The sequence below is a fragment of the Leuresthes tenuis genome, unplaced genomic scaffold (assembly GCF_036924035.1).
Source record: "Leuresthes tenuis unplaced genomic scaffold, fLeuTen1.0.hap1 SCAF_1, whole genome shotgun sequence".
In the NCBI taxonomy this organism is placed as follows: Eukaryota; Metazoa; Chordata; class Actinopteri; order Atheriniformes; family Atherinopsidae; genus Leuresthes; species Leuresthes tenuis.
Window position 1 is genome coordinate 8,881,555 of NW_027325355.1, and position 27,383 is coordinate 8,908,937.

General features: G+C 45.4%; 3 protein-coding genes, 20 non-coding genes and 32 pseudogenes across 23 annotated transcripts in view; 52 read left to right on the forward strand and 3 right to left on the reverse strand.

The window, feature by feature from the left end:
* Positions 1–27,383, reverse strand: part of LOC140291438 (uncharacterized) — an 873,052-nt gene that overhangs the window by 316,597 nt on the left and 529,072 nt on the right. The window lies entirely within an intron of this gene.
* The window catches only part of LOC140291873 (NLR family CARD domain-containing protein 3-like), a 323,587-nt gene that overhangs the window by 143,571 nt on the left and 152,633 nt on the right, over positions 1–27,383 (forward strand). The window lies entirely within an intron of this gene.
* Positions 1–27,383, reverse strand: part of LOC140295056 (uncharacterized) — a 136,883-nt gene that overhangs the window by 17,399 nt on the left and 92,101 nt on the right. The window lies entirely within an intron of this gene.
* LOC140268905 (5S ribosomal RNA) lies at positions 998–1,116 on the forward strand (annotated as a pseudogene).
* On the forward strand, positions 1,386–1,504 carry LOC140315979 (5S ribosomal RNA; annotated as a pseudogene).
* LOC140297987 (5S ribosomal RNA) lies at positions 1,771–1,889 on the forward strand. The gene has a single exon (XR_011913674.1). It is a non-coding gene; the product is annotated as a 5S ribosomal RNA (ribosomal RNA).
* LOC140290979 (5S ribosomal RNA) lies at positions 2,534–2,652 on the forward strand (annotated as a pseudogene).
* Positions 2,919–3,037, forward strand: LOC140297999 (5S ribosomal RNA). The gene has a single exon (XR_011913685.1). It is a non-coding gene; the product is annotated as a 5S ribosomal RNA (ribosomal RNA).
* On the forward strand, positions 3,307–3,425 carry LOC140296584 (5S ribosomal RNA; annotated as a pseudogene).
* On the forward strand, positions 3,695–3,813 carry LOC140299533 (5S ribosomal RNA; annotated as a pseudogene).
* Positions 4,083–4,201, forward strand: LOC140299534 (5S ribosomal RNA; annotated as a pseudogene).
* LOC140299535 (5S ribosomal RNA) lies at positions 4,471–4,589 on the forward strand (annotated as a pseudogene).
* LOC140297986 (5S ribosomal RNA) lies at positions 4,859–4,977 on the forward strand. Its single transcript, XR_011913673.1, has one exon. It is a non-coding gene; the product is annotated as a 5S ribosomal RNA (ribosomal RNA).
* On the forward strand, positions 5,247–5,365 carry LOC140299059 (5S ribosomal RNA). The gene has a single exon (XR_011914643.1). It is a non-coding gene; the product is annotated as a 5S ribosomal RNA (ribosomal RNA).
* On the forward strand, positions 5,635–5,753 carry LOC140284616 (5S ribosomal RNA). The gene has a single exon (XR_011910203.1). It is a non-coding gene; the product is annotated as a 5S ribosomal RNA (ribosomal RNA).
* Positions 6,023–6,141, forward strand: LOC140298483 (5S ribosomal RNA). Its single transcript, XR_011914125.1, has one exon. It is a non-coding gene; the product is annotated as a 5S ribosomal RNA (ribosomal RNA).
* On the forward strand, positions 6,411–6,529 carry LOC140299067 (5S ribosomal RNA). The gene has a single exon (XR_011914651.1). It is a non-coding gene; the product is annotated as a 5S ribosomal RNA (ribosomal RNA).
* LOC140289872 (5S ribosomal RNA) lies at positions 6,799–6,917 on the forward strand (annotated as a pseudogene).
* On the forward strand, positions 7,184–7,302 carry LOC140296110 (5S ribosomal RNA; annotated as a pseudogene).
* On the forward strand, positions 7,572–7,690 carry LOC140296645 (5S ribosomal RNA; annotated as a pseudogene).
* On the forward strand, positions 7,960–8,078 carry LOC140296646 (5S ribosomal RNA; annotated as a pseudogene).
* Positions 8,345–8,464, forward strand: LOC140297274 (5S ribosomal RNA; annotated as a pseudogene).
* Positions 8,734–8,852, forward strand: LOC140312386 (5S ribosomal RNA; annotated as a pseudogene).
* Positions 9,122–9,240, forward strand: LOC140294084 (5S ribosomal RNA; annotated as a pseudogene).
* Positions 9,501–9,619, forward strand: LOC140305618 (5S ribosomal RNA). The gene has a single exon (XR_011915366.1). It is a non-coding gene; the product is annotated as a 5S ribosomal RNA (ribosomal RNA).
* On the forward strand, positions 9,889–10,007 carry LOC140269916 (5S ribosomal RNA; annotated as a pseudogene).
* LOC140298484 (5S ribosomal RNA) lies at positions 10,277–10,395 on the forward strand. The gene has a single exon (XR_011914126.1). It is a non-coding gene; the product is annotated as a 5S ribosomal RNA (ribosomal RNA).
* LOC140297645 (5S ribosomal RNA) lies at positions 10,665–10,783 on the forward strand. Its single transcript, XR_011913362.1, has one exon. It is a non-coding gene; the product is annotated as a 5S ribosomal RNA (ribosomal RNA).
* LOC140295216 (5S ribosomal RNA) lies at positions 11,053–11,171 on the forward strand. Its single transcript, XR_011912849.1, has one exon. It is a non-coding gene; the product is annotated as a 5S ribosomal RNA (ribosomal RNA).
* Positions 11,441–11,559, forward strand: LOC140269924 (5S ribosomal RNA; annotated as a pseudogene).
* LOC140298556 (5S ribosomal RNA) lies at positions 11,829–11,947 on the forward strand (annotated as a pseudogene).
* On the forward strand, positions 12,217–12,335 carry LOC140297811 (5S ribosomal RNA). Its single transcript, XR_011913513.1, has one exon. It is a non-coding gene; the product is annotated as a 5S ribosomal RNA (ribosomal RNA).
* Positions 12,605–12,723, forward strand: LOC140295227 (5S ribosomal RNA). Its single transcript, XR_011912850.1, has one exon. It is a non-coding gene; the product is annotated as a 5S ribosomal RNA (ribosomal RNA).
* Positions 12,993–13,111, forward strand: LOC140298156 (5S ribosomal RNA). The gene has a single exon (XR_011913829.1). It is a non-coding gene; the product is annotated as a 5S ribosomal RNA (ribosomal RNA).
* Positions 13,381–13,499, forward strand: LOC140297163 (5S ribosomal RNA; annotated as a pseudogene).
* LOC140289349 (5S ribosomal RNA) lies at positions 13,769–13,887 on the forward strand (annotated as a pseudogene).
* Positions 14,157–14,275, forward strand: LOC140300339 (5S ribosomal RNA; annotated as a pseudogene).
* Positions 14,545–14,663, forward strand: LOC140300680 (5S ribosomal RNA; annotated as a pseudogene).
* Positions 14,933–15,051, forward strand: LOC140298138 (5S ribosomal RNA). Its single transcript, XR_011913812.1, has one exon. It is a non-coding gene; the product is annotated as a 5S ribosomal RNA (ribosomal RNA).
* On the forward strand, positions 15,321–15,439 carry LOC140298522 (5S ribosomal RNA). The gene has a single exon (XR_011914162.1). It is a non-coding gene; the product is annotated as a 5S ribosomal RNA (ribosomal RNA).
* LOC140267696 (5S ribosomal RNA) lies at positions 15,709–15,827 on the forward strand. Its single transcript, XR_011907292.1, has one exon. It is a non-coding gene; the product is annotated as a 5S ribosomal RNA (ribosomal RNA).
* Positions 16,097–16,215, forward strand: LOC140299480 (5S ribosomal RNA; annotated as a pseudogene).
* On the forward strand, positions 16,485–16,603 carry LOC140297605 (5S ribosomal RNA). The gene has a single exon (XR_011913326.1). It is a non-coding gene; the product is annotated as a 5S ribosomal RNA (ribosomal RNA).
* Positions 16,873–16,991, forward strand: LOC140283585 (5S ribosomal RNA; annotated as a pseudogene).
* LOC140276981 (5S ribosomal RNA) lies at positions 17,261–17,379 on the forward strand (annotated as a pseudogene).
* LOC140285179 (5S ribosomal RNA) lies at positions 17,649–17,767 on the forward strand (annotated as a pseudogene).
* Positions 18,037–18,155, forward strand: LOC140297762 (5S ribosomal RNA). The gene has a single exon (XR_011913468.1). It is a non-coding gene; the product is annotated as a 5S ribosomal RNA (ribosomal RNA).
* LOC140292759 (5S ribosomal RNA) lies at positions 18,425–18,543 on the forward strand (annotated as a pseudogene).
* On the forward strand, positions 18,813–18,931 carry LOC140297858 (5S ribosomal RNA). The gene has a single exon (XR_011913557.1). It is a non-coding gene; the product is annotated as a 5S ribosomal RNA (ribosomal RNA).
* LOC140299800 (5S ribosomal RNA) lies at positions 19,201–19,319 on the forward strand (annotated as a pseudogene).
* Positions 19,589–19,707, forward strand: LOC140293136 (5S ribosomal RNA; annotated as a pseudogene).
* Positions 19,977–20,095, forward strand: LOC140269887 (5S ribosomal RNA; annotated as a pseudogene).
* Positions 20,365–20,483, forward strand: LOC140310406 (5S ribosomal RNA; annotated as a pseudogene).
* LOC140294454 (5S ribosomal RNA) lies at positions 20,753–20,861 on the forward strand (annotated as a pseudogene).
* Positions 27,230–27,348, reverse strand: LOC140306489 (5S ribosomal RNA; annotated as a pseudogene).

The window sequence follows — 27,383 nt, forward strand, 5'->3', positions numbered from 1 at the left end:
TTTTTGGGCCTCTGCACCTAAAACCTCACTCAGGTAAAAGAATCAAAGTGTCATCAGCAACATTTACTAACACTTCCACCAGTAAAAGTATTTATTCTGCAGAGCAGCTCTCAGCGTTTGCTGTTAGATATAAAGTTGCCTGTTTGACAGTTTAAAGTGGCGGCACGTGCACTTTTTCTACCATCCAAGTACTAACCAGGCCCGACCCTGCTTAGCTTCCTAGATCGGACGAGATCGGGCGTGTTCAGGGTGGTATGGCCGTAAGCGAGAGAATCAGTCACAAATCAGCTTTTTATAGATGCTGAAACAACATCTATCACTGTGTTCTGACTTCTAAAATATAATGTAACTGTTTAAAAATGAGCAATTTGTGATGATTTCATCTAACTAAGCAGCCTCAGTCTTTCTGTGTGACGCTGAACACAAAACTACACACAGGGAACAGAAGAGGTCGACAGACACTAAGTTATCTGAGAGTCTCACTTTCAGCTGCAGAGAACCAACACGAGAGAGAAGAACATGTGCAGGATCAACATCAGCCTCTCAAGCCAATTAGGTGAAAAACTAAAAGAAACATATGGTTCAAGCAGCTATATAATAGATATTTGTTACGGTGACTTTTGCTTACGGCCACACCACCCTGAACACGCCTTATCTCGAAAGCTAAGCAGGGGGCCTGGTTAGTATTTGGATGGGAGACCGCCTGGGAATACCAGGTGCTGTAAGCTTTTTCTCTTCTCTCTACAACCTGCATGTTTTTTGTTGCAACGTCTGATCACCCTGTGACACATGAGGAAGTTGGTCATCTTCAGCTGCTGCTGCTTTGTTGGCAGACATGAAGTGATCTGAGAGTCTCAGTTTCCGCTGGAGAGAATAATCACGACAGGGAAGAAGATGTGCCCAATACGCATCAGCCTTTCTCGGCAATTATCGGGTTACATAGAGGAACTGTATGATTCCAGTACCTATATAATGCACATTTGTGACAGACATTGTTGCTTACGGCCACACCACCCTGAACATGCCCGAACTTGTCTGATCTCGCAAGCCAAGCAGGATTGGGCCTGGTTAGTATTTGGATGGGAGACCGCCTGGGAATACCAGGTGCTGTAAGCTTTTTCTCTTCTCTCTACCCCCTGCATGTCTTTTGTTGCAACGTCTGATCACCCTGTGACACATGAGGACGTTGGTCATCTTCAGCTGCTGCTGCTTTGTTGGCAGACACGAAGTGATCTGAGAGTCTCAGTTTCAACTGCAGGTAATAATCACATCAGGGATGAAGATGTGCCCACTACATATCAGCCTTTCTCGGCAATTATCTGGTTACATAATGTAACCGTATGATTCCAGTACCTATATAATGCACATTTGTGACAGACATTGTTGCTTACGGCCACACCACCCTGAATATGCCCACCCTCGTCTGATCTCGGAAGCCAAGCAAGGTTGGGCCTGGTTAGTACTTGGATGGGAGACCGCTTGGGAATACCAGGTGCTGTAAGCTTTTTCTCTTCTCTCTAGCACCTGCATGTCTTTTGTTGCAACGTCTGATCACCCTGTGACACATGAGGAAGTTGGTCATCTTCAGCTGCTGCTTTGTTGGCAGACACGAACTGATCTGAGAGTCTCAGTTTCAACTGCAGGTAATAATCACATCAGGGATTAAGATGTGCCCACTACATATCATTCTTTCTCTGCAATTATCTGGTTACATAGAGGAACTGTATGATTCCAGTACCGATATAATGCACATTTGTCACAGACATTGTTGCTTACGGCCACACCACCCTGAACATGCCCGACCTCGTCTGATCTCGGAAGCCAAGCAGGGTTGGGCCTGGTTAGTACTTGGATGGGAGACCGCTTGGGAATACCAGGTGCTGTAAGCTTTTTCTATTCTCTCTACCACCTGCATGTCTTTTGTTGCAAAGTCTGATCACCCTGTGACACATGAGGAAGTTGGTCATCTTCAGCTGCTGCTGCTTTGTTGGCAGACACGAAGTGATCTGAGAGTCTCAGTTTCAACTGCAGATAATAATCACGACAGGGAAGAAGATGTGCCCACTACGCATCAGCCTTTCTCGGCAATTATCTGGTTACACAGAAGAATTGTATGATTCCAGTACCTATATAATGCACATTGTTCACCAATATTGTTGCTTACGGCCACACCACCCTGAACATGCCTGATCTCGAAAGCTAAGCAGGGGGCCTGATTAGTATTTGGATGGGAGACCGCCTGGGAATACCAGGTGCTGTAAGCTTTTTCTCTTCTCTCTACCACCTGCATGTCTTTTGTTGCAACGTCTGATCACCCTGTGACACATGAGGACGTTGGTCATCTTCAGCTGCTGCTGCTTTGTTGGCAGACACGAAGTGATCTGAGAGTCTCAGTTTCAACTGCAGGTAATAATCACATCAGGGATGAAGATGTGCCCACTACATATCAGCCTTTCTCGGCAATTATCTGGTTACATAATGTAACCGTATGATTCCAGTACCTATATAATGCACATTTGTGACAGACATTGTTGCTTATGGCCACACCACCCTGAATATGCCCACCCTCGTCTGATCTCGGAAGCCAAGCAAGGTTGGGCCTGGTTAGTACGTGGATGGGAGACCGCTTGGGAATACCAGGTGCTGTAAGCTTTTTCTCTTCTCTCTAGCACCTGCATGTCTTTTGTTGCAACGTCTGATCACCCTGTGACACATGAGGAAGTTGGTCATCTTCAGCTGCTGCTTTGTTGGCAGACACGAAGTGATCTGAGAGTCTCAGTTTCAACTGCAGGTAATAATCACATCAGGGATTAAGATGTGCCCACTACATATCATTCTTTCTCTGCAATTATCTGGTTACATAGAGGAACTGTATGATTCCAGTACCGATATAATGCACATTTGTCACAGACATTGTTGCTTACGGCCACACCACCCTGAACATGCCCGACCTCGTCTGATCTCGGAAGCCAAGCAGGGTTGGGCCTGGTTAGTACTTGGATGGGAGACCGCTTGGGAATACCAGGTGCTGTAAGCTTTTTCTATTCTCTCTACCACCTGCATGTCTTTTGTTGCAAAGTCTGATCACCCTGTGACACATGAGGAAGTTGGTCATCTTCAGCTGCTGCTGCTTTGTTGGCAGACACGAAGTGATCTGAGAGTCTCAGTTTCAACTGCAGATAATAATCACGACAGGGAAGAAGATGTGCCCACTACAAGTTAGCCTTTCTCGGCAATTATCTGGTTACATAGAGGAACTGTATGATTCCAGTACCTATATAATGCACATTTGTCACAGACATTGTTGCTTACGGCCACACCACCCTGAACATGCCCGACCTCATCTGATCTAAGAAGCCAAGCAGGGTTGGGCCTGGTTAGTAGTTGTATGGGAGACCGCTTGGGAATACAAGGTGCTGTAAAATTTTTCCCTTCTCTCTACCACCTGCATGTCTTTTGTTGCAACGTCTGATCACCTTGTAACACATGAGGAAGTTGGTCATCTTCAGCTGCTGCTGCTTTGTTGGCAGACACGAAGTGATCTGAGAGTCTCAGTTTCCGCTGGAGAGAATAATCACGACAGGGATGAAGATGTGCCTAATACGCATCAGCATTTCTCGGCAATTATCTGGTTACATAGAGGAACCGTATGATTCCAGTACCTATATAATGCACATTTGTGACAGACATTGTTGCTTACGGCCACACCACCCTGAACATGCCCGACCTCATCTGATCTAAGAAGCCAAGCAGGGTTGGGCCTGGTTAGTACTTGGATGGGAGACCGCTTGGGAATACCAGGTGCTGTAAGCTTTTTCTCTTCTCTCTACCACCTGCATGTCTTTTGTTGCAACGTCTGATCACCCTGTGACACATGAGGAAGTTGGTCATCTTCAGCTGCTACTGCTTTGTTGGCAGACACGAAGTGATCTGAGAGTCTCACTTTCAACTGCAGGTAATAATCACGTCAGGGAAGAAGATGTGCCCACTACAAGTTAGCCTTTCTCGGCAATTATCTGGTTACATAGAGGAACTGTATGATTCCAGTACCTATATAATGCACATTTGTGACAGACATTGTTGCTTACGGCCACACCACCCTGAACATGCCCGACCTCATCTGATCTAAGAAGCCAAGCAGGGTTGGGCCTGGTTAGTACTTGGATGGGAGACCGCTTGGGAATACCAGGTGCTGTAAGCTTTTTCTCTTCTCACTACCCCCTGCATGTTTTTTGTTGCAACGTCTGATCACCTTGTAACACATGAGGAAGTTGGTCATCTTCAGCTGCTGCTGCTTTGTTGGCAGACACGAAGTGATCTGAGAGTCTCAGTTTCCGCTGGAGAGAATAATCACGACAGGGATGAAGATGTGCCTAATACGCATCAGCATTTCTCGGCAATTATCTGGTTACATAGAGGAACCGTATGATTCCAGTACCTATATAATGCACATTTGTGACAGACATTGTTGCTTACGGCCACACCACCCTGAACATGCCCGACCTCATCTGATCTAAGAAGCCAAGCAGGGTTGGGCCTGGTTAGTACTTGGATGGGAGACCGCTTGGGAATACCAGGTGCTGTAAGCTTTTTCTCTTCTCTCTACCACCTGCATGTCTTTTGTTGCAACGTCTGATCACCCTGTGACACATGAGGAAGTTGGTCATCTTCAGCTGCTACTGCTTTGTTGGCAGACACGAAGTGATCTGAGAGTCTCACTTTCAATTGCAGGTAATAATCACGTCAGGGAAGAAGATGTGCCCACTACAAGTTAGCCTTTCTCGGCAATTATCAGGTTACATAGAGGAACCGTATGATTCCAGTACCTATATAATGCACATTGTTCACAAATATTGTTGCTTACGGCCACACCACCCTGAACATGCCCAACCTCATCTGATCTCGGAAGCCAAGCAGGGTTGGGCCTGGTTAGTACTTGGATGGGAGACTACTTGGGAATACCAGGTGCTGTAAGCTATTTCTCTTTTCTCTACCACCTGCTTGTCTTTTGTTGCAACGTCTGATCACCCTGTGACACATGAGGAAGTCTGTCATCTTCAGCTGCTGCTGCTTTGTTGGCAGACACAAAGTGATCTGAGAGTCTCAGTTTCAACTGCAGGTAATAATCACATCAGGGATTAAGATGTGCCCACTACATATCATTCTTTCTCTGCAATTATCTGGTTACATAGAGTAACCATATGATTCCAGTACCTATATAATGCACATTTGTCACAGACATTGTTGCTTACAGCCACACCACCCTGAAAATACCCGACCTCATCTGATCTCGGAAGCCAAGCAGGCTTGGGCCTGGTTAGTACTTGGATGGGAGACTGCTTGGGAATACCAGATGCTGTAAGCTTTTTCTCTTCTCACTACCCCCTGCATGTTTTTTGTTGCAACGTCTGATCACCCTGTGACACATGAGTAAGTTGGTCATCTTCAGCTGCTGCTGCTATGTTGGCAGACACGAAGTGATCTGAGAGTCTCAGTTTCCGCTGGAGAGTATAATCACGACAGGGAAGAAGATGTGCCCAATACGCATCAGCCTTTCTCGGCAATTATCTGGTTACATAGAGGAACCGTATGATTCCAGTACCTATATAATGCACATTTCTCACAGACATTGTTGCTTACGGCCACACCACCCTGAACATGCCCGACCTCGTCTGATCTCGGAAACCAAGCAGGGTTGGGCCTGCTTAGTACTTGGATGGGAGACCGCTTGGGAATACCAGGTGCTGTAAGCTTTTTCTCTTCTCTCTACCACCTGCATGTCTTTTGTTGCAACGTCTGATCACCCTGTGACACATGAGGAAGTTGGTCATCTTCAGCTGCTGCTGCTTTGTTGGCAGACACGAAGTGATCTGAGAGTCTCAGTTTCAACTGCAGATAATAATCACATCAGGGATGAAGATGTGCCCACTACAAGTTAGCCTTTCTCAGCAATTATCTTTTTACATAGAGGAACTGTATGATTCCAGTACCCATATAATGCACATTTGTCACAGATATTCTTGCTTACGGCCACACTACCCTGAACATGCCCAACCTCGTCTGATCTCGGAAGCCAAGCAGGGTTGGGCCTGGTTAGTACTTGGATGGGAGACCGCTTGGGAATACCAGGTGCTGTAAGCTTTTTTTCTTCTCTCTACCATCTACATGTCTTTTGTTGCAACGTCTGATCAACCTGTGACACATGAGGAAGTTGGTCATCTTCAGCTGCTGCTGCTTTGTTGGCAGACACGAAGTGATCTGAGAGTCTCAGTTTCAACTACAGGTAGTAATCACATCAAGGATGAAGATATGCCCACTACATATCAGCCTTTCTCGGCAATCATCTGGTTACATAGAGGAACTGTATGATTCCAGTACCTATATAATGCACATTTGTCACAGACATTGTTGCTTACGGCCAAACCACCCTGAACATACCCGACCTCGTCTGATCTCCGAATCCAAGCAGGGTTGGGCCTGGTTAGTACTTGGATGGGAGACTACTTGGGAATACCAGGTGCTGTAAGCTCTTTCTCTTCTCTCTACCACCTGCATGTCTTTTGTTGCAACGTCTGATCACCCTGTGACACATGAGGAAGTTGGTCATCTTCAGCTGCTGCTGCTTTGTTGGCAGACACGAAGGGATCTGAGAGTCTCAGTTTCCGCTGGAGAGAATAATCACGACAGGGAAGAAGATGTGCCCAATACGCATCAGCCTTTCTCGGCAATTATCTGGTTACATAGAGGAACTGTATGATTCCAGTACCTATATAATGCACATTTGTTACAGACATTGTTGCTTACGGCCACACCACCCTGAATATACCCCACCTCGTCTGATCTCGGAAGCCAAGCAGCGTTGGGCTTGGTTAGTACTTGGATCGGAGACCGCTTGGGAATACCAGGTGCTGTAAGCTTTTTCTCTTCTCTTTACCACCTGCATGTCTTTTGTTGCAACGTCTGATCACCCTGTGACACATGAGGAAGTTGGTCATCTTCAGCTGCTGCTTTGTTGGCAGACACGAAGTGATCTGAGAGTCTCAGTTTCAACTGAAGGTAATAATCACATCAGGGATGAAGATGTGCCCACTACATATCAGCCTTTCTCGGCAATTATCTGGTTACATAGAGTAACCGTATGATTCCAGTACCTATATAATGCACATTTGTGACAGACATTGTTGCTTACTGCCACACCACCCTGAATATCCCCGACATCGTCTGATCTAGTAAGCCAAGCAGGTTTGGGCCTGGTTAGTACTTGGATGGGAGACCGCTTGGGAATACCAGGTGCTGTAAGCTTTTTCTCTTCTCTCTACCACATGCATGTCTTTTGTTGCAACGTCTGATCACCATGTGACACATGAGGAAGTTGGTCATCTTCAGCTGCTGCTGCTTTGTTGGCAGACACAAAGTGATCTGAGATTCTAAGTTTCAACTGCAGATAATAATCACATCAGGGATGAAGATGTGCCCACTACAAGTTAGCCTTTCTCGGCAATTATCTGGTTACATCGAGGAACTGTATGATTCCAGTACCTATATAATGCACATTTGTGACAGACATTGTTGCTTACTGCCACACCACCCTGAATATCCCCGACATCGTCTGATCTCGGAAGCCAAGCCGCGTTGGGCTTGGTTAGTACTTGGATCGGAGACCGCTTGGGAATACCAGGTGCTGTAAGCTTTTTCTCTTCTCTTTACCACCTGCATGTCTTTTGTTGCAACGTCTGATCACCCTGTGACACATGAGGAAGTTGGTCATCTTCAGCTGCTGCTGCTTTGTTGGCAGACACAAAGTGATCTGAGAGTCTCGGTTTCCGCTGGAGAGAATAATCACGACAGGGAAGAAGATGTGCCCAATACGCATCAGCCTTTCTCTGGAATTATCTGGTTACATAGAGGAACTGTATGATTCCAGTACCTATATAATGCACATTTGTGACAGACATTGTTGCTTACTGCCACACCACCCTGAATATCCCCGACATCGTCTGATCTCGGAAGCCAAGCCGCGTTGGGCTTGGTTAGTACTTGGATCGGAGACCGCTTGGGAATACCAGGTGCTGTAAGCTTTTTCTCTTCTCTTTACCACCTGCATGTCTTTTGTTGCAACGTCTGATCACCCTGTGACACATGAGGAAGTTGGTCATCTTCAGCTGCTGCTTTGTTGGCAGACACGAAGTGATCTGAGAGTCTCAGTTTCAACTGAAGGTAATAATCACATCAGGGATGAAGATGTGCCCACTACATATCAGCCTTTCTCGGCAATTATCTGGTTACATAGAGTAACCGTATGATTCCAGTACCTATATAATGAACATTGTTCACAGATATTGTCGCTTACGACCACACCACCCTGAATATACCCGACCTCGTCCGATCCCTGGAAGCCAAGCAGGGTTGGGAATGGTTAGTACTTGGATGGGAGACAGCTTGGGAATACCAGGTGCTGTAAGCTTTTTCTCTTCTCTCTACCACCTGCATGTCTTTTGTTGCAACGTCTGATCACCCTGTGACACATGAGGAAGTTGGTCATCTTCAGCTGCTGCTGCTTTGTTGGCAGACACGAAGTGATCTGAGAGTCTCAGTTTCAACTACAGATAATAATCACATCAGGGATGAAGATGTGCCCACTACAATTTAGCCTTTCTCGGCAATTATCTGGTTACATAGAGGAACTGTATGATTCCAGTACCGATATAATGCACATTTGTCACAGATATTGTTGCTTATGGCCACACCACCCTAAACATGCCCGACCTCGTCTGATCTCGGAAGCCAAGCAGGGTTGGGGCTGGTTAGTACTTGAATGGGAGACCGCTTGGGAATACCAGGTGCTGTAAGCTTTTTCTCTTCTCTCTACCACCTGCATGTCTTTTGTTGCAACGTCTGATCACCCTGTGACACATGAGGAAGTTGGTCATCTTCAGCTGCTGCTGCTTTGTTGGCAGACACGAAGTGATCTGAGAGTCTCAGTTTCAACTGAAGGTAATAATCACATCAGGGATGAAGATGTGCCCACTACATATCAGCCTTTCTCGGCAATTATCTGGTTACATAGAGTAACCGTATGATTCCAGTACCTATATAACGCACATTGTTCACAGATATTCTTGCTTACGGCCACACCACCCTGAATATGCCCGACCTTGTCTGTTCTCGGAAGTCAAGCAGGATTGGGCCTGGTTAGTACTTGGATGGGAGACTGCTTGGGAATACCAGGTGCTGTCTCTTCTCTCTACCACCTGCATGTCTTTTGTTGCAACGTCTGATCACCCTGTGACACATGAGGAAGTTGGTCATCTTCAGCTGCTGCTGCTTTGTTGGCAGACACGAATTGATCTGGGAGTCTCAGTTTCAACTACAGGTAGTAATCACATCAAGGATGAAGATATGCCCACTACATATCAGCCTTTCTCGGCAATTATCTGGTTACATAGAGGAACTGTATGATTCCAGTACCTATATAATGCACATTTGTCACAGACATTGTTGCTTACGGCCACACCACCCTGAACATACCAGACCTCGTCTGATCTCGGAAGCCAAGCAGGGTTGGGCCTGGTTAGTACTTGGATGGGAGACCGCTTGGGAATACCAGGTGCTGTAAGCTTCTTCTCTTCTCTCTACCACCTGCATGTCTTTTGTTGCAATGTCTGATCACCCTGTGACACATGAGGAAGTTGGTCATCTTCAGCTGCTGCTGCTTTGTTGGCAGACACGAAGTGATCTGAGAGTCTCAGTTTCAACTACAGATAATAATCACATCAGGGATGAAGATGTGCCCACTACAATTTAGCCTTTCTCGGCAATTATCTGGTTACATAGAGGAACTGTATGATTCCAGTACCGATATAATGCACATTTGTCACAGATATTGTTGCTTATGGCCACACCACCCTAAACATGCCCGACCTCGTCTGCTCTCGGAAGCCAAGCAGGGTTGGGGCTGGTTAGTACTTGAATGGGAGACCGCTTGGGAATACCAGGTGCTGTAAGCTTCTTCTCTTCTCTCTACCACCTGCATCTCTTTTGTTGCAACGTCTGATCACCCTGTGACACATGAGGAAGTTGGTCATCTTCAGCTGCTGCTGCTTTGTTGGCAGACACGAAGTGATCTGAGAGTCTCAGTTTCAACTACAGATAATAATCACATCAGGGATGAAGATGTGCCCACTACAAGTTAGCCTTTCTCGGCAATTATCTTTTTACATAGAGGAACTGTATGATTCCAGTACCCATATAATGCACATTTGTCACAGATATTGTTGCTTACGGCCACACTACCCTGAACATGCCCAACCTCGTCTGATCTCGGAAGCCAAGCAGGGTTGGGCCTGGTTAGTACTTGGATGGGAGACCGCTTGGGAATACCAGGTGCTGTAAGCTTTTTTTCTTCTCTCTACCATCTACATGTCTTTTGTTGCAACGTCTGATCACCCTGTGACACATGAGGAAGTTGGTCATCTTCAGCTGCTGCTGCTTTGTTGGCAGACACGAAGTGATCTGAGAGTCTCAGTTTCAACTACAGGTAGTAATCACATCAAGGATGAAGATATGCCCACTACATATCAGCCGTTCTTGGCAATTATCTGGTTACATAGAGGAACTGTATGATTCCAGTACCTATATAATGCACATTTGTCACAGACATTGTTGCTTACGGCCAAACCACCCTGAACATACCCGACCTCGTCTGATCTCCGAAGCGAAGCAGGGTTGGGCCTGGTTAGTACTTGGATGGGAGACTACTTGGGAATACCAGGTGCTGTAAGCTCTTTCTCTTCTCTCTACCACCTGCATGTCTTTTGTTGCAACGTCTGATGACCCTGTGACACATGGGGAAGTTGGTCATCTTCAGCTGCTGCTGCTTTGTTGGCAGACACGAAGGGATCTGAGAGTCTCAGTTTCCGCTGGAGAGAATAATCACGACAGGGAAGAAGATGTGCCCAATACGCATCAGCCTTTCTCGGCAATTATCTGGTTACATAGAGGAACTGTATGATTCCAGTACCTATATAATGCACATTTGTTACAGACATTGTTGCTTACGGCCACACCACCCTGAATATACCCCACCTCGTCTGATCTTGGAAGCCAAGCAGGGTTGGGCCTGGTTAGTACTTGGATGGGAGACCGCTTGGGAATACCAGGTGCTGTAAGCTTCTTCTCTTCTCTCTACCACCTGCATGTCTTTTGTTGCAATGTCTGATCACCCTGTGACACATGAGGAAGTTGGTCATCTTCAGCTGCTGCTGCTTTGTTGGCAGACACGAAGTGATCTGAGAGTCTCAGTTTCAACTACAGATAATAATCACATCAGGGATGAAGATGTGCCCACTACAATTTAGCCTTTCTCGGCAATTATCTGGTTACATAGAGGAACTGTATGATTCCAGTACCGATATAATGCACATTTGTCACAGATATTGTTGCTTATGGCCACACCACCCTAAACATGCCCGACCTCGTCTGCTCTCGGAAGCCAAGCAGGGTTGGGGCTGGTTAGTACTTGAATGGGAGACCGCTTGGGAATACCAGGTGCTGTAAGCTTCTTCTCTTCTCTCTACCACCTGCATGTCTTTTGTTGCAACGTCTGATCACCCTGTGACACATGAGGAAGTTGGTCATCTTCAGCTGCTGCTGCTTTGTTGGCAGACACGAAGTGATCTGAGAGTCTCAGTTTCAACTACAGATAATAATCACATCAGGGATGAAGATGTGCCCACTACAAGTTAGCCTTTCTCGGCAATTATCTTTTTACATAGAGGAACTGTATGATTCCAGTACCCATATAATGCACATTTGTCACAGATATTGTTGCTTACGGCCACACTACCCTGAACATGCCCAACCTCGTCTGATCTCGGAAGCCAAGCACGGTTGGGCCTGGTTAGTACTTGGATGGGAGACCGCTTGGGAATACCAGGTGCTGTAAGCTTTTTTTCTTCTCTCTACCATCTACATGTCTTTTGTTGCAACGTCTGATCACCCTGTGACACATGAGGAAGTTGGTCATCTTCAGCTGCTGCTGCTTTGTTGGCAGACACGAAGTGATCTGAGAGTCTCAGTTTCAACTACAGGTAGTAATCACATCAAGGATGAAGATATGCCCACTACATATCAGCCGTTCTTGGCAATTATCTGGTTACATAGAGGAACTGTATGATTCCAGTACCTATATAATGCACATTTGTCACAGACATTGTTGCTTACGGCCAAACCACCCTGAACATACCCGACCTCGTCTGATCTCCGAAGCCAAGCAGGGTTGGGCCTGGTTAGTACTTGGATGGGAGACTACTTGGGAATACCAGGTGCTGTAAGCTCTTTCTCTTCTCTCTACCACCTGCATGTCTTTTGTTGCAACGTCTGATGACCCTGTGACACATGAGGAAGTTGGTCATCTTCAGCTGCTGCTGCTTTGTTGGCAGACACGAAGGGATCTGAGAGTCTCAGTTTCCGCTGGAGAGAATAATCACGACAGGGAAGAAGATGTGCCCAATACGCATCAGCCTTTCTCGGCAATTATCTGGTTACATAGAGGAACTGTATGATTCCAGTACCTATATAATGCACATTTGTTACAGACATTGTTGCTTACGGCCACACCACCCTGAATATACCCCACCTCGTCTGATCTTGGAAGCCAAGCAGGGTTGGGCCTGGTTAGTACTTGGATGGGAGACCGCTTGGGAATACCAGGTGCTGTAAGCTTTTTCTCTTCTCTCTACCACCTGCATGTCTTTTGTTGCAACGTCTGATCACCCTGTGACATATGAGGAAGTTGGTCATCTTCAGCTGCTGCTGCTTTGTTGGCAGACACGAAGTGATCTGAGAGTCTCAGTTTCAACTGCAGGTAATAATCACATCAGGGATGAAGATGTGCCCACTACATATCAGCCTTTCTCGGCAATTATCTGGTTACATAGTGTAACCGTATGATTCCAGTACCTATATAATGCACATTTGTTACACACATTGTTGCTTACGGCCACACCACCCTGAACATGCCTGACCTCGTCTGATCTCGGAAGCCAAGCAGGGTTGGGCCTGGTTATTACTTGGATGGGAGACCGCTTGGGAATACCAGGTGCTGTAAGCTTTTTCTCTTCTCTCTACCACCTGCATGTCTTTTGTTGCAACGTCTGATCACCCTGTGACACATGAGGAAGTTGGTCATCTTCAGCTGCTGCTGCTTTGTTGGCAGACACGAAGTGATCTGAGAGTCTCACTTTCAACTGCAGGTAATAATCACGTCAGGGAAGAAGATGTGCCCACTACAAGTTAGCCTTTCTCGGCAATTATCAGGTTACATAGAGGAACCGTATGATTCCAGTACCTATATAATGCACATTGTTCACAGATATTGTTGCTTACGGCCACACCACCCTGAACATGCCCAACCTCATCTGATCTCGGAAGCCAAGCAGGGTTAGGCCTGGTTAGTACTTGGATGGGAGACTGCTTGGGAATACCAGGTGCTGTAAGCTTTTTCTCTTCTCACTACCCCCTGCATGTTTTTTGTTGCAACGTCTGATCACCCTGTGACACATGAGTAAGTTGGTCATCTTCAGCTGCTGCTGCTATGTTGGCAGACACGAAGTGATCTGAGAGTCTCAGTTTCCACTGGAGAGTATAATCACGACAGGGAAGAAGATGTGCCCAATACGCATCAGCCTTTCTCGGCAATTATCTGGTTACATAGAGGAACTGTATGATTCCAGTACTTATATAATGCACATTTGTCAAAGACATTGTTGCTTACGGCCACACCACCCTGAACATGCCCGACCTCGTCTGATCTCGGAAGCCAAGCAGGGTTGGGCCTGGTTAGTACTTGGATGGGAGACCGCTTGGGAATACAAGGGGCTTAAAGCTTTTTCTCTTCTCTCTACCACCTGCATGTCTTTTGTTGCAACGTCTGATCACCCTGTGACACATGAGGAAGTTGGTCATCTTCAGCTGCTGCTGCTTTGTTGGCAGACACGAAGTGATCTGAGAGTCTCAGTTTCAACTGCAGGTAATAATCACATCAGGGATGAAGATGTGCCCACTACATATCAGCCTTTCTCAGCAATTATCTGGTTACATAGAGTAACCGTATGATTCCAGTACCTATATAATGTACATTTGTGATAGACATTGTTACTTACGGCCACACCACCCTGAACATGCCCGACCTCGTCTGATCTCGGAAACCAAGCAGGGTTAGGCCTGCTTAGTACTTGGATGGGAGACCGCTTGGGAATACCAGGTGCTGTAAGCTTTTTCTCTTCTCTCTACCACCTGCATGTCTTTTGTTGCAACGTCTGATCACCCTGTGACACATGAGGAAGTTGGTCATCTTCAGCTGCTGCTGCTTTGTTGGCAGACACGAAGTGATCTGAGAGTCTCAGTTTCAACTACAGATAATAATCACATCAGGGATGAAGATGTGCCCACTACAATTTAGCCTTTCTCTGCAATTATCTGGTTACATAGAGGAACTGTATGATTCCAGTACCTATATAATGCACATTTGTGACAGACATTGTTGCTTACGGCCACACCACCCTGAATATCCCCGACATCGTCTGATCTCGGAAGCCAAGCAGGCTTGGGCCTGGTTAGTACTTGGATGGGAGACCGCTTGGGAATACCAGGTGCTGTAAGCTTTTTCTCTTCTCTCTACCACATGCATGTCTTTTGTTGCAACGTCTGATCACCCTGTGACACATGAGGAAGTTGGTCATCTTCAGCTGCTGCTGCTTTGTTGGCAGACACGAAGTGATCTGAGAGTCTCACTTTCAACTGCAGGTAATAATCACGTCAGGGAAGAAGATGTGCCCACTACAAGTTAGCCTTTCTCGGCAATTATCAGGTTACATAGAGGAACCGTATGATTCCAGTACCTATATAATGCACATTGTTCACAGATATTGTTGCTTACGGCCACACCACCCTGAACATGCCCAACCTCATCTGATCTCGGAAGCCAAGCAGGGTTGGGCCTGGTTAGTACTTGGATGGGAGACTGCTTGGGAATACCAGGTGCTGTAAGCTTTTTCTCTTCTCACTACCCCCTGCATGTTTTTTGTTGCAACGTCTGATCACCCTGTGACACATGAGTAAGTTGGTCATCTTCAGCTGCTGCTGCTATGTTGGCAGACACGAAGTGATCTGAGAGTCTCAGTTTCCACTGGAGAGTATAATCACGACAGGGAAGAAGATGTGCCCAATACGCATCAGCCTTTCTCGGCAATTATCTGGTTACATAGAGGAACTGTATGATTCCAGTACTTATATAATGCACATTTGTCAAAGACATTGTTGCTTACGGCCACACCACCCTGAACATGCCCGACCTCGTCTGATCTCGGAAACCAAGCAGGGTTAGGCCTGCTTAGTACTTGGATGGGAGACCGCTTGGGAATACCAGGTGCTGTAAGCTTTTTCTCTTCTCTCTACCACCTGCATGTCTTTTGTTGCAACGTCTGATCACCCTGTGACACATGAGGAAGTTGGTCATCTTCAGCTGCTGCTGCTTTTTTGGCAGACACGAAGTGATCTGAGAGTCTCAGTTTCAACTACAGATAATAATCACATCAGGGATGAAGATGTGCCCACTACAATTTAGCCTTTCTCTGCAATTATCTGGTTACATAGAGGAACTGTATGATTCCAGTACCTATATAATGCACATTTGTGACAGACATTGTTGCTTACGGCCACACCACCCTGAACATGCCCGACCTCGTCTGATCTCGGAAGCCAAGCAGGGTTGGGCCTGGTTAGTACTTGGATGGGAGATCGCTTGGGAATACCAGGTGCTGTAAGCTTTTTCTCTTCTCTCTACCATCTACATGTCTTTTGTTGCAACGTCTGATCACCCTGTGACACATGAGGAAGTTGGTCATCTTCAGCTGCTGCTGCTTTGTTGGCAGACACGAAGTGATCTGAGAGTCTCAGTTTCAACTGCAGGTAATAATCACATCAGGGATGAAGATGTGCCCACTACATATCAGCCTTTCTCGGCAATTATCTGGTTACATAGAGGAACTGTATGATTCCAGTACCTATATAATGCACATTTGTCACAGACATTGTCGCTTACGGCCACACCACCCTGAAAATACCCGACCTCGTCTGATCTCGGAAACCAAGCAGGGTTGGACCTGCTTAGTACTTGGATGGGAGACAGCTTGGGAATACCAGGTGCTGTAAGCTTTTTCTCTTCTCTCTACCACCTGCATGTCTTTTGTTGCAACGTCTGATCACCCTGTGACACATGAGGAAGTTGGTCATCTTCAGCTGCTGCTGCTTTGTTGGCAGACACGAAGTGATCTGAGAGTCTCAGTTTCAACTGCAGGTAATAATCACATCAGGGATGAAGATGTGCCCACTACATATCAGCCTTTCTCGGCAATTATCTGGTTACATAGAGGAACCGTATGATTCCAGTATCTATATAATGCACATTTGTCACAGACATTATTGCTTACTGCCACACCACCCTGAACATGCCCGACCTCGTCTGATCTCGGAAGCCAAGCAGGGTTGGGCCTGGTTAGTACTTGGATGGGAGACTACTTGGGAATACCAGGTGCTGTAAGCTTTTTTTCTTCTCTCTACCATCTACATGTCTTTTGTTGCAACGTCTGATCACCCTGTGACACATGAGGAAGTTGGTCATCTTCAGCTGCTGCTGCTTTGTTGGCAGACACGAAGTGATCTGAGAGTCTCAGTTTCAACTACAGATAATAATCACATCAGGGATGAAGATGTGCCCACTACAAGTTAGCCTTTCTCGGCAATTATCTGATTACATAGAGGAACTGTATGATTCCAGTACCGATATAATGCACATTTGTCACAGACATTGTTGCTTACGGCCACACTACCCTGAACATGCCCGACCTCGTCTGATCTTGGAAGCCAAGCAGGGTTGGACCTGCTTAGTACTTGGATGGGAGACCGCTTGGGAATACCAGGGGCTGTAAGCTTTTTCTCTTCTCTCTACCACCTGCATGTCTTTTGTTGCAACGTCTGATCACCCTGTGACACATGAGGAAGTTGGTCATCTTCAGCTGCTGCTGCTTTGTTGGCAGACACGAAGTGATCTGAGAGTCTCAGTTTCCGCTGGAGAAAATAATCACGACAGGGAAGAAGATGTGCCCAATACGCATCAGCCTTTCTCGGCAATTATCTGGTTACATAGAGGAACTGTATGATTCCAGTACCTATATAATGCACATTTGTGACAGACATTGTTGCTTACGGCCACACCACCCTGAACATGCCCGACCTCGTCTGATCTCGGAAGCCAGGCAGCGTTGGGCCTGGTTAGTAGTTGGATGGGAGACCGCTTGGGAATACCAGGTGCTGTAAACTTGTTCTCTTCTCTCTACCACCTGCATGTCTTTTGTTGCAACGTCTGATCACCCTGTGACACATGAGGAAGTTGGTCATCTTCAGCTGCTGCTGCTTTGTTGGCAGACACAAAGTGATCTGAGAGTCTCAGTTTCAACTGCAGGTAGTAATCAAATCAGGGATGAAGATGTGCCCACTACATATCAGCCTTTCTCGGCAATTATCTGGTTACATAGAGGAACTGTATGATTCCAGTACCTATATAATGCACATTTGTGACAGACATTGTTGCTTACGGCCACACCACCCTGAACATGCCCGACCTCATCTGATCTCGGAAGCCAGGCAGCGTTGGGCCTGGTTAGTAGTTGGATGGGAGACTACTTGGGAATACCAGGTGCTGTTAGCTTTTTCTCTTCTCTCTAGCACCTGCATTTCTTTTGTTGCAACGTCTGATCACCCTGTGACACATGAGGAAGTTGGTCATCTTCAGCTGCTGCTGCTTTGTTGGCAGACACGAAGTGATCTGAGAGTCTCAGTTTCAACTGCAGGTAGTAATCAAATCAGGGATGAAGATGTGCCCACTACATATCAGCCTTTCTCGGCAATTATCTGGTTACATAGAGGAACTGTATGATTCCAGTACCTATATAATGCACATTTGTGACAGACATTGTTGCTTACGGCCACACCACCCTGAATATGCCCTACCTCGTCTGATCTCGGAAGCCAAGCAGGGTTGGGCCTGGTTAGTACTTGGATGGGAGACCGCTTGGGAATACCAGGTGCTGTAAGCTTTTTCTCTTCTCTCTACCACCTGCATGTCTTTTTATGCAACGTCTGATCACCCTGTGACACATGAGGAAGTTGGTCATCTTCAGCTGCTGCTGCTTTGTTGGCAGACACGAAGTGATCTGAGATTCTCAGTTTCAACTGCAGGTAATAATCACATCAGGGATGAAGATGTGCCCACTACATATCAGCCTTTCTCTGCAATTATCTGGTTACATAGAGTAACCGTATGATTCCAGTACCTATATAATGCACATTTGTGACAGACATTGTTGCTTACAGCCACACCACCCTGAACATGCCCGACCTCGTCTGATCTCAGAAGCCAAGCAGGTTTGGGCCTGGTTAGTACTTGGATGGGAGACTGCTTGGGAATACCAGGAGCTCTAAGCTTTTTCTCTTCTCTCTACCACATGCATGTCTTTTGTTGCAACGTCTGATCACCCTGTGACACATGAGGAAGTTGGTCATCTTCAGCTGCTGCTGCTTTGTTGGCAGACACGAAGTGATCTAAGAGTCTCAGTTTCAACTGCAGATAATAATCACGTCAGGGAAGAAGATGTGTTCACTACAAGTTAGCCTTTCTCGGCAATTATCTGGTTACATAGTGTAACCGTATGATTCCAGTACCTATATAATGCACATTTGTCACAGACATTGTTGCTTACGGCCACACCACCCTGAACATGCCCGACCTCGTCTGATCTCGGAAGCCAAGCAGGGTTGGGCCTGGTTAGTACTTTGATGGAAGACTACTTGGGAATACCAGGTGCTGTAAGCTATTTCTCTTCTCTCTACCACCTGCATGTCTTTTGTTGCAACATCTGATCACCCTGTGACACATGAGGAAGTTGGTCATCTTCAGCTGCTGCTGCTTTGTTGGCAGACACGAAGTGATCTGAGAGTCTCACTTTCAACTGCAGGTAATAATCACGTCAGGGAAGAAGATGTGCCCACTACAAGTTAGCCTTTCTCGGCAATTATCAGGTTACATAGAGGAACCGTATGATTCCAGTACCTATATAATGCACATTGTTCACAGATATTGTTGCTTACGGCCACACCACCCTGAACATGCCCAACCTCATCTGATCTCGGAAGCCAAGCAGGGTTGGGCCTGGTTAGTACTTGGATGGGAGACCGCTTGGGAATAACAGGTGCTGTAAACTTTTTCTCTTCTCTCTACCACCTGCATGTCTTTTGTTGCAACGTCTGATCACCCTGTGACACATGAGGAAGTTGGTCATCTTCAGCTGCTGCTGCTTTGTTGGCAGACACGAAGTGATCTGAGAGTCTCAGTTTCCACTGCAGGTAATAATCACATCAGGGATGAAGATGTGCCCACTACATATCAGCCTATCTCGGCAATTATCTGGTTACATAGAGGAACTGTATGATTCCAGTACCTATATAATGCATTTTTGTCACAGACATTGTCGCTTACGGCCAAACCACCCTGAACATACCCAACCTCGTCTGATCTCGGAAGCCAAGCAGGGTTGGGCCTGGTTAGCACTTGGATGGGAGACTACTTGGGGATACCAGGTCCTGTAAGCTTTTTCTCTTCTCTCTAGCACCTGCATGTCTTTTGTTGCAACGTCTGATCACCCTGTGACACATGAGGAAGTTGGTCATCTTCAGCTGCTGCTGCTTTGTTGGCAGACACGAAGTGATCTGAGAGTCTCAGTTTCAACTGCAGGTAGTAATCACATCAGGGATGAAGATGTGCCCACTACATATCAGCCTTTCTTGGCAATTATCTGGTTACATAGTGTAACCGTATGATTCCAGTACCTATATAATGCACATTTGTGACAGACATTGTTGCTAACAGCCACACCACCCTGAATATGCCCGACCTCGTCTGATCTCGGAAGCCAAGCAGGGTTGGGCCTGGTTAGTACTTGGATGGGAGACTACTTGGGGATACCAGGTCCTGTAAGCTTTTTCTCTTCTCTCTAGCACCTATATGTCTTTTGTTGCAACGTCTGATGACCCTGTGACACATGAGGAAGTTGGTCATCTTCAGCTGCTGCTGCTTTGTTGGCAGACACGAAGTGATCTGAGAGTCTCAGTTTCCGCTGGAGAAAATAATCACGACAGGGAAGAAGATGTGCCCACTACAAGTTAGCCTTTCTCGGCAATTATCTGGTTACATAGAGGAACCGTATGATTCCAGTACCTATATAATGCACATTGTTCACAGATATTGTTGCTTACGGCCACACCACCCTGAACATGCCCGACCTCGTCTGATCTCGGAAGCCAAGCAGCGTTGGGCCTGGTTAGTACTTGGATGGGAGACTGCTTGGGAATACCACGTGCTGTAAGCTTTTTCTCTTCTCTCGACCACCTGCATGTCTTTTGTTGCAACGTCTGATCACCCTGTGACACATGAGGAAGTTGGTCATCTTCAGCTGCTGCTGCTTTGTTGGCAGACACGAAGTGATCTGAGAGTCTCAGTTTCAACTGCAGGTAATAATCACATCAGGGAAGAAGATGTGCCCACTACGCATCAGCCTTTCTCGGCAATTATCTGGTTACATGGACAAACTGTATGATTCCAGTACCTATATAATGCACATTTGTGACAGACATGGTTGCTTACGGCCACACCACCCTGAATATGCCTGATCTCGGAAGCCAAGCAGGGTTGGGCCTGGTTAGTACTTGGATGGCAGACGGCTTGGGAATACCAGGTGCTGTAAGCTTTTTCTCTTATCTGCACCACATTCTTTTGTTGCAATTTCTGATCACCCTGTGAAGTTAAGCAGGGTCGGGCCTGCTTAGTACTCGGTTAAATCCGGTTGTTCTACTGTACTTCTCTACAAAAACCAAAGAGGAAGCTGCTGTCCCATCAAAATTCAACGTCTTCAAGATCAAAAAAGAAGTCCAGTTGCTCTTATGAATACTCTCCATCATTTCAGTTTATTTCTGACATTCAGCTTTTCATAGCACATGATGACTGTGTTGAAAATATGTGCAACAATGTAAACCACCAAGATATTCTAAATAATAATTGTATTTATTTTCACTGAGGCTTGTGTAAACCACAGACTGTATTTAGTGTAAACTGTGTTTTCATTCCTGAGCTGATCTCATTCACCTGATGACACTCCTTAACTGTCACTGTTGAAAAATCCCTCCAATTATTTATAGTTTAGATAGAAATTGTTAGAAACGTTTGTTTTTAATGTCCCTCATCAGGATGTAGAGGCATTACTGTGGTGAAGGAGTTTGTCCAAGTTTGGGGTTGAGTTAATGTCTGAAATCATGGGGGATGGATGGTAACATCACCGTCCTTTCAGTTGTTTTATTTTTCTTAAATCATTCCTGTTGCACACATGCTTAGCTAACTGGCTAACGACACGTTTACTGTTAGCGAGTCAAGAGAGACCACACACAGGCCGAGTTCAGTCTGAATGAACAGAGCAGGAGCTTAAACCTCCTCTACATCCCTGTGAGCAGGATGAAGGCGTCCTCTTGTGTTAGTTTTCAGATTTCAGCTGTGAACCTGCAGGACGACATGAGAAAAGAGAGATTTAAACATCTGTAATATCACACTGTGTCAGTTTGTTCACAGGACTCACAACCTGTAACACTGATGCTGCTTTCAGGGAACTTCTTCCTGTTATTGTTTCTTTTTTTTGTAAACTTTAACTTTATCAATAAGTGACAGACCAAATAGCACAGTCACCTCTCCATCTGTGGTCTCCAAACCCGACTGAAACTGAAGAGTCTGCTGGAAACTCCACTTTACTCTGACCCGCTCCACCCAAACTCGTACCTGTGACGATCCTTAAACAATACGTGGAACAGAACAATGAGAGTTAAACAGTTCTCAGCCCCACCACAAAACCTTTTCATTCATTTGGATGACATGATCCTTTCTTCATCATATTCTCATTAATGATCAGAGCTGAGTCAGATTTCTTTGAAAAGTCCATCGCTGACAGCAGCAGAAAGTGACTAAATATACTGAACATAATTACAATGTTTTCAGTATTTTTAGCTTGTGCTACTTTCTATTTGTGCTCCACCACATTCAGAGACTCTGTTGTACCTTTTAGTCCACTACATTCATCTGATAACTTCAGCAGATTCAGACTAATACTAAAAAACATCAGAAAGAACAGAATCAGATCATAGAATATGATGTAAGATCACACACATCACCTTTAATCATTCCATAACACGTTATTCCAAAGTGTGCCATTCTGCCTCATTTATTCTATTTTTTACATTCAAATATGTTTTCATATGATTTTTTTTTTGTAGTTTGAGTAAAATCAAAAGTAAATCTACAGTTTTTACCTGAAACAAAATCTCTGTGGTTCTGATTCTGTGACTTTTGTCCAAGAATTCTTCGTCCACTTCTTGTCTCTGAGAACAAATGACATCTCCTGTAATGACTGACATCATATAATATTGTTACATTTAGCTTTGATTTGAATCACTTTGAGGTTTCATGTCGTTCTTTTTGTTTTCTGAGTTTCTTCCAACATCTCAGAACACGTTCAGAAACAAGTTTGAAGCGTTTGTGAGCAAACAGGTGAAACCCAGAATATGATCCTGAACCAAAGCAACTCTTCCAGCCACAGATGGCTTTCAACAAATATCTCTGAAACAAAGCAGTTACTTGTTGCCGCCGTGTGTTGCCACCATGAGGGATGCTGGTGGTGTGACAGCCTCACTCCCATTTTCACAGAAACACAATTCATGATCAGGATGAATCCACAATTTATTATTTCCAGAAAAACATCCAGAATCAGAACATTTAGTTTCTGGGTTACCAAGTAGATCATTACTGAGAGTTTTCAAAGCAGCAGCAACATTTGATCTCTGAAACAGATCAAAGTAAGTTTAACTGCAGAATTATTTTCACATTTACAAAGTGATGAGATGTGAAAAGAATCTGTGATAAAGGAAGGTCTGCTGATTTCTCTGTTTGGCTCCATGAAGTGGAAGAGAAACAACAACATACAAACACATCAACACAAGGATTCAACTAACATTCAGAGCTCAGAGAAGTTTAGATTTTCATGTGGAGAAATCTTTCTGTGAATAAAACTCAGCATTAGCAGCGATATCCTCCATGGCTGCACAGACAGGAAAAAGCAGCAAATAAACAACAGAACAGCAGCGCAGAGACATCACAGCAATGAACTCTCAGCAACAAACTGACTGAATACCTTTATTTCACTTCACACAGCTCAGCTGTGGCTCCAGTCCATCCAATCCTAACTCCAGCATAGAGCGGCTGAGTGAATGTGGTCTGGACTCTGTGGAGGAGAGTCATGGCTTCAGAGACGCTGTAGAAGGACAGAATACCTGCTCTGTGATCCAGGTACACTCCTACTCTGGAGGACTGAGGACCTGAGATGGAGGCTTTCATCTTGTTGGAGCAAAATTCAAAACTGTTTTGGGAACATTTTAATGCCCAAGATTTGTCATTACGTCCAAATCCACATTCATTCCCTGTTCTGCTGATGTTCTTGTATGCGACTGCTACATCAGCTCCTCCCCCTCTCCTCTCCACCTCCCAGTAACAGCGTCCAGTCAGACTCTCTCTGCTCAGGACCTGACACCATTCCGTGAATCTGTCTGGATGAGCAGAATAAGACTGAGGTTGTCTCATTACTGTCACTTTTCTGTTCCCCTCTGACACTAACAGATATGTGTTTGCTGTGTTTGGATCCAGTGTGATGTCCCATGAATATCTTAAGAAGGCAGCTCTGCTCTTTGGCTCTGGTTCTGGTTCTGGCAGTAAAACATCCACTTCAGTGACTGTCAGTGAGCTGTTTGTCCATTTCTCTCTCAGAATGTCCTGTAGTTTCTCTCTGAGCTCTGACGCAGCTGCTGTCACATCCTCAAAGTACCTCAGAGGACGGATATTGATGCTGGATGAGTGTGTGGACTCACTGAGTGCTGACACTGAGGGGTAGTGTGAGAGCTGCTTCAGCTCAGCATCTTTCCTCTTCAGCTCAGTGATCTCCTGCTCCAGCTTCTCCTGAAGCTCTTTGACTCGACTCACTTCAGTTTGCTGCTGGGATCTGAGCTGCTGCTTCACATCAGAGCTTCTTTTGTGGATGAGACGGATCAGCTCGGTGAAGATGTTCTCACTGTCCTCCACTGTTTTATCAGCAGACTGATTGATGGCCTCCACCTCCTGTTGAAGCAGCTTCACATCTTTCTCTCTGTCCTGGATTCTCTGCTGGATTTGTTGTCGACTCCCCTCCAGCTCTCTCTGCCTCTCAGTCCTTTCTGCTGCAGCTGACACTGTGTCGTGGCCTTTATGATCATCCACAGGGCAGAGATAACAGATAGACTTCTGATCAGTACGGCAGAACATCTTCATCACCTCATCATGACGACAGCAGATGTTCTCCTGGAGGCTCTTGGAGGGCTCCACCAGCTTGTGTTTCTTGAATGGGGTCACATCATAATGAGGCTGAAGGTGTTTCTCACAGTAAGAGGCCAGACAGAATAAACAGGACTTGATGGCTTTCAGTTTTCTTCCAGAGCAGAAATCACAGGCCACATCTTCAGGTCCAGCATGGCAGAGATCAGCAGGAGCAGCTTGGAGTCTTCTTCAGCTGCTTCACTAAATCAGCTAACATGGTGCTTTTCTCCAGGACAGGCCTCGGTGTGAAAGTTTTCCTGCAATGAGGGCATCTGTGAATTCCCTTCTTATTCTTTCCATTCCAGTAGCCTTTAATACAGTTCATGCAGTAGCTGTGTCCACAGGGAATAGTCACCGGATCCTTCAGTAGATCCAGACAGATCGAACAAGAGAAGGTTTCCAGGTCCAGTTTAACACTTTTCTGAGCCATTTCCTCCATTTGGCAGAGCAGTGTGTGACTCTCAGAGCAGAAACACCGTCTGTGCTGTGATACAAAACTAATTCCACCTCCTTTTGTTGCAGCTGATCAGCTGATCTTCACTTAAGAGCTCCTCTACTCTCACACAATGGTTTCACACATCCTCCCAGCTTCAGATCAGTTTGGGGAGGGAACAAGGGAACAGTGCTGGTTTCACCTCAATCCAGGCAGGATTGTTCAAGGGGTCGCTGAATTCTTATTTGTTCTCTGTTGAAGGGAAAGATAAATTCATTAACCTTCCACTTAAAGCTCAACATGAAGAAAATTGGTTTCTCTGCATCTATCAGATCAACATTGTCCGATACTTTTAGCAGGCAGCTGTACAGGAAATGTAAATGTTGCTGTTTCTTAGTATTTTCATGCTTTTCATTTACATTTATATAATCAGCCCTGCTCTGCAGCAGCTTGAAATTCATAAATCATGATCTTCTGCTGAAATGCTCACCTGAATCTTCAGACTGATGCATTCAAGTGTGTGACATGAAACATGAGCTCTCATACGGCTGTTGGACTTCAGAAGAGGTAAAAACCTGCCGAGTTGAGCTGCCTGAAAACTAAAGCTGACCCTAACCTGCAAACCTTCTGTACTCCTTGCTGGCTGGACCAGAGTCCAGAGAAGAGTCCAATATTAGCTCTTAACTCACATGTAGATATTACCGATTAAAGGTTTCTTAAGACTGCATCAGACATGTTTGATCATAATCTATCTATCGAGCTCTGTATACTGACTGGTGTCTCCAGGCTGAGTCTGATAGAAACCCTCTTTGTCTCTTTGTCTCTGTGTAGAAAAGAAGCTGCATCTTAAGATGGAGTTCCTGTGGTGTTTTGTCCACTCTTGTCCACACTGAAAACACAAACAGCATAAAACAGCAGAATGACTTCTTTTCCAGCCTTTTTCAGTTGGCAGGAAACAACAAAACGCTTCACAGCAAACATCTGTTCAGAAGTGAGAAAACCCAGCTGAGCAGATCAGTGATTTCTGTGCGGCTCAGATAACATTTCATGCTAGGCTGCAGTCTGAGGTGCTGATAAAGGCTTTATTTTATGATCATGCTGTTATGCAGCTAAGTCTATATACATCCTGGTCAGTGAGGGGATTTAAACTGAGGAGGCAGGATTACTTTTACCTCTGATGAGCTCTGTTATTAAGCGGAGAAAAGCATCATTTTTATCTGGACAGAGGGATGAACGTGAGAGAAAAAGTGGCTTTAATATATTAACCTGAAATAACGTGACTGTACTCTGACAACATCACGGTCCATCTGATGCCCCCAAAACCCTGAACTCTAAACCACTGCAGGGATTTCTGTACATCTATAATGGAGGAGTGGGAGATCCTGTCAGAACTTCTATCTGTGATGAGCATCTGAAGCAGAAGATGTTTCACAGCTCAGATGGTTGAGGTCTGAAATGTAACCTGTGTGGGGACAGGCAAAGGTGTAGAAGACAAAAAGTGGAGGCTCCAGATGGTGATAGAAGATAACGACTCTGTTTCTTTCAACTGAGGCTTCAGACACATCCCAAACTGACCTCTGACCTCAAGACTCCTGCATGATAATAACATCCATGCAACCAAAGACCTGAAGAAGTTGCACTGATCTGAAAGACAAAAGGACGGTGATGTTACCATCCATCCCCCATGATTTCAGACATTAACTCAACCCCAAACTTGGACAAACTCCTTCACCACAGTAATGACTCTACATCCTGATGAGGGACATTAAAAACAATAGTTTCTAACAATTTCTATCTAAACTATAAATGATTGGAGGGATTTTTCAACAGTGACAGTTAAGGAGTGTCATCAGGTGAATGAGATCAGCTCAGTAATGAAAACACAGTTTACACTAAATACAGTCTGTGGTTTACACAAGCCTCAGTGAAAATAAATACAATTATTATTCAGAATATCTTGGTGGTTTACATTGTTGCACATATTTTCAACACAGTCATCATATGCTATGAAAAGCTGAATGTCAGAAATAAACTGAAATGATGGAGAATATTCATAAGAGCAACTGGACTTCTTTTTTGATCTTGAAGACGTTGAATTTTGATGGGACAGCAGCTTCCTTTTTGGTTTTTGTAGAGAAGTACAGTAGAACAACCGAGTACTAACCAGGCCCGACCCTGCTTAACTTCACAGGGTGATCAGACGTTGCAACAAAAGACATGCAGGTGGTAGAGAGAAGAGAAAAAGCTTAAAGCACCTGGTATTCCCAAGCGGTCTCCCATTCAATTACTAACCAGACCCAACCCTGTTTGGCTTCCGAGATCAGATGAGGTCGGGTATTTTCAGGGTGGTGTGGCCGTAAGCAACAATGTCACTGACAAATGTGCATTATATAGTTA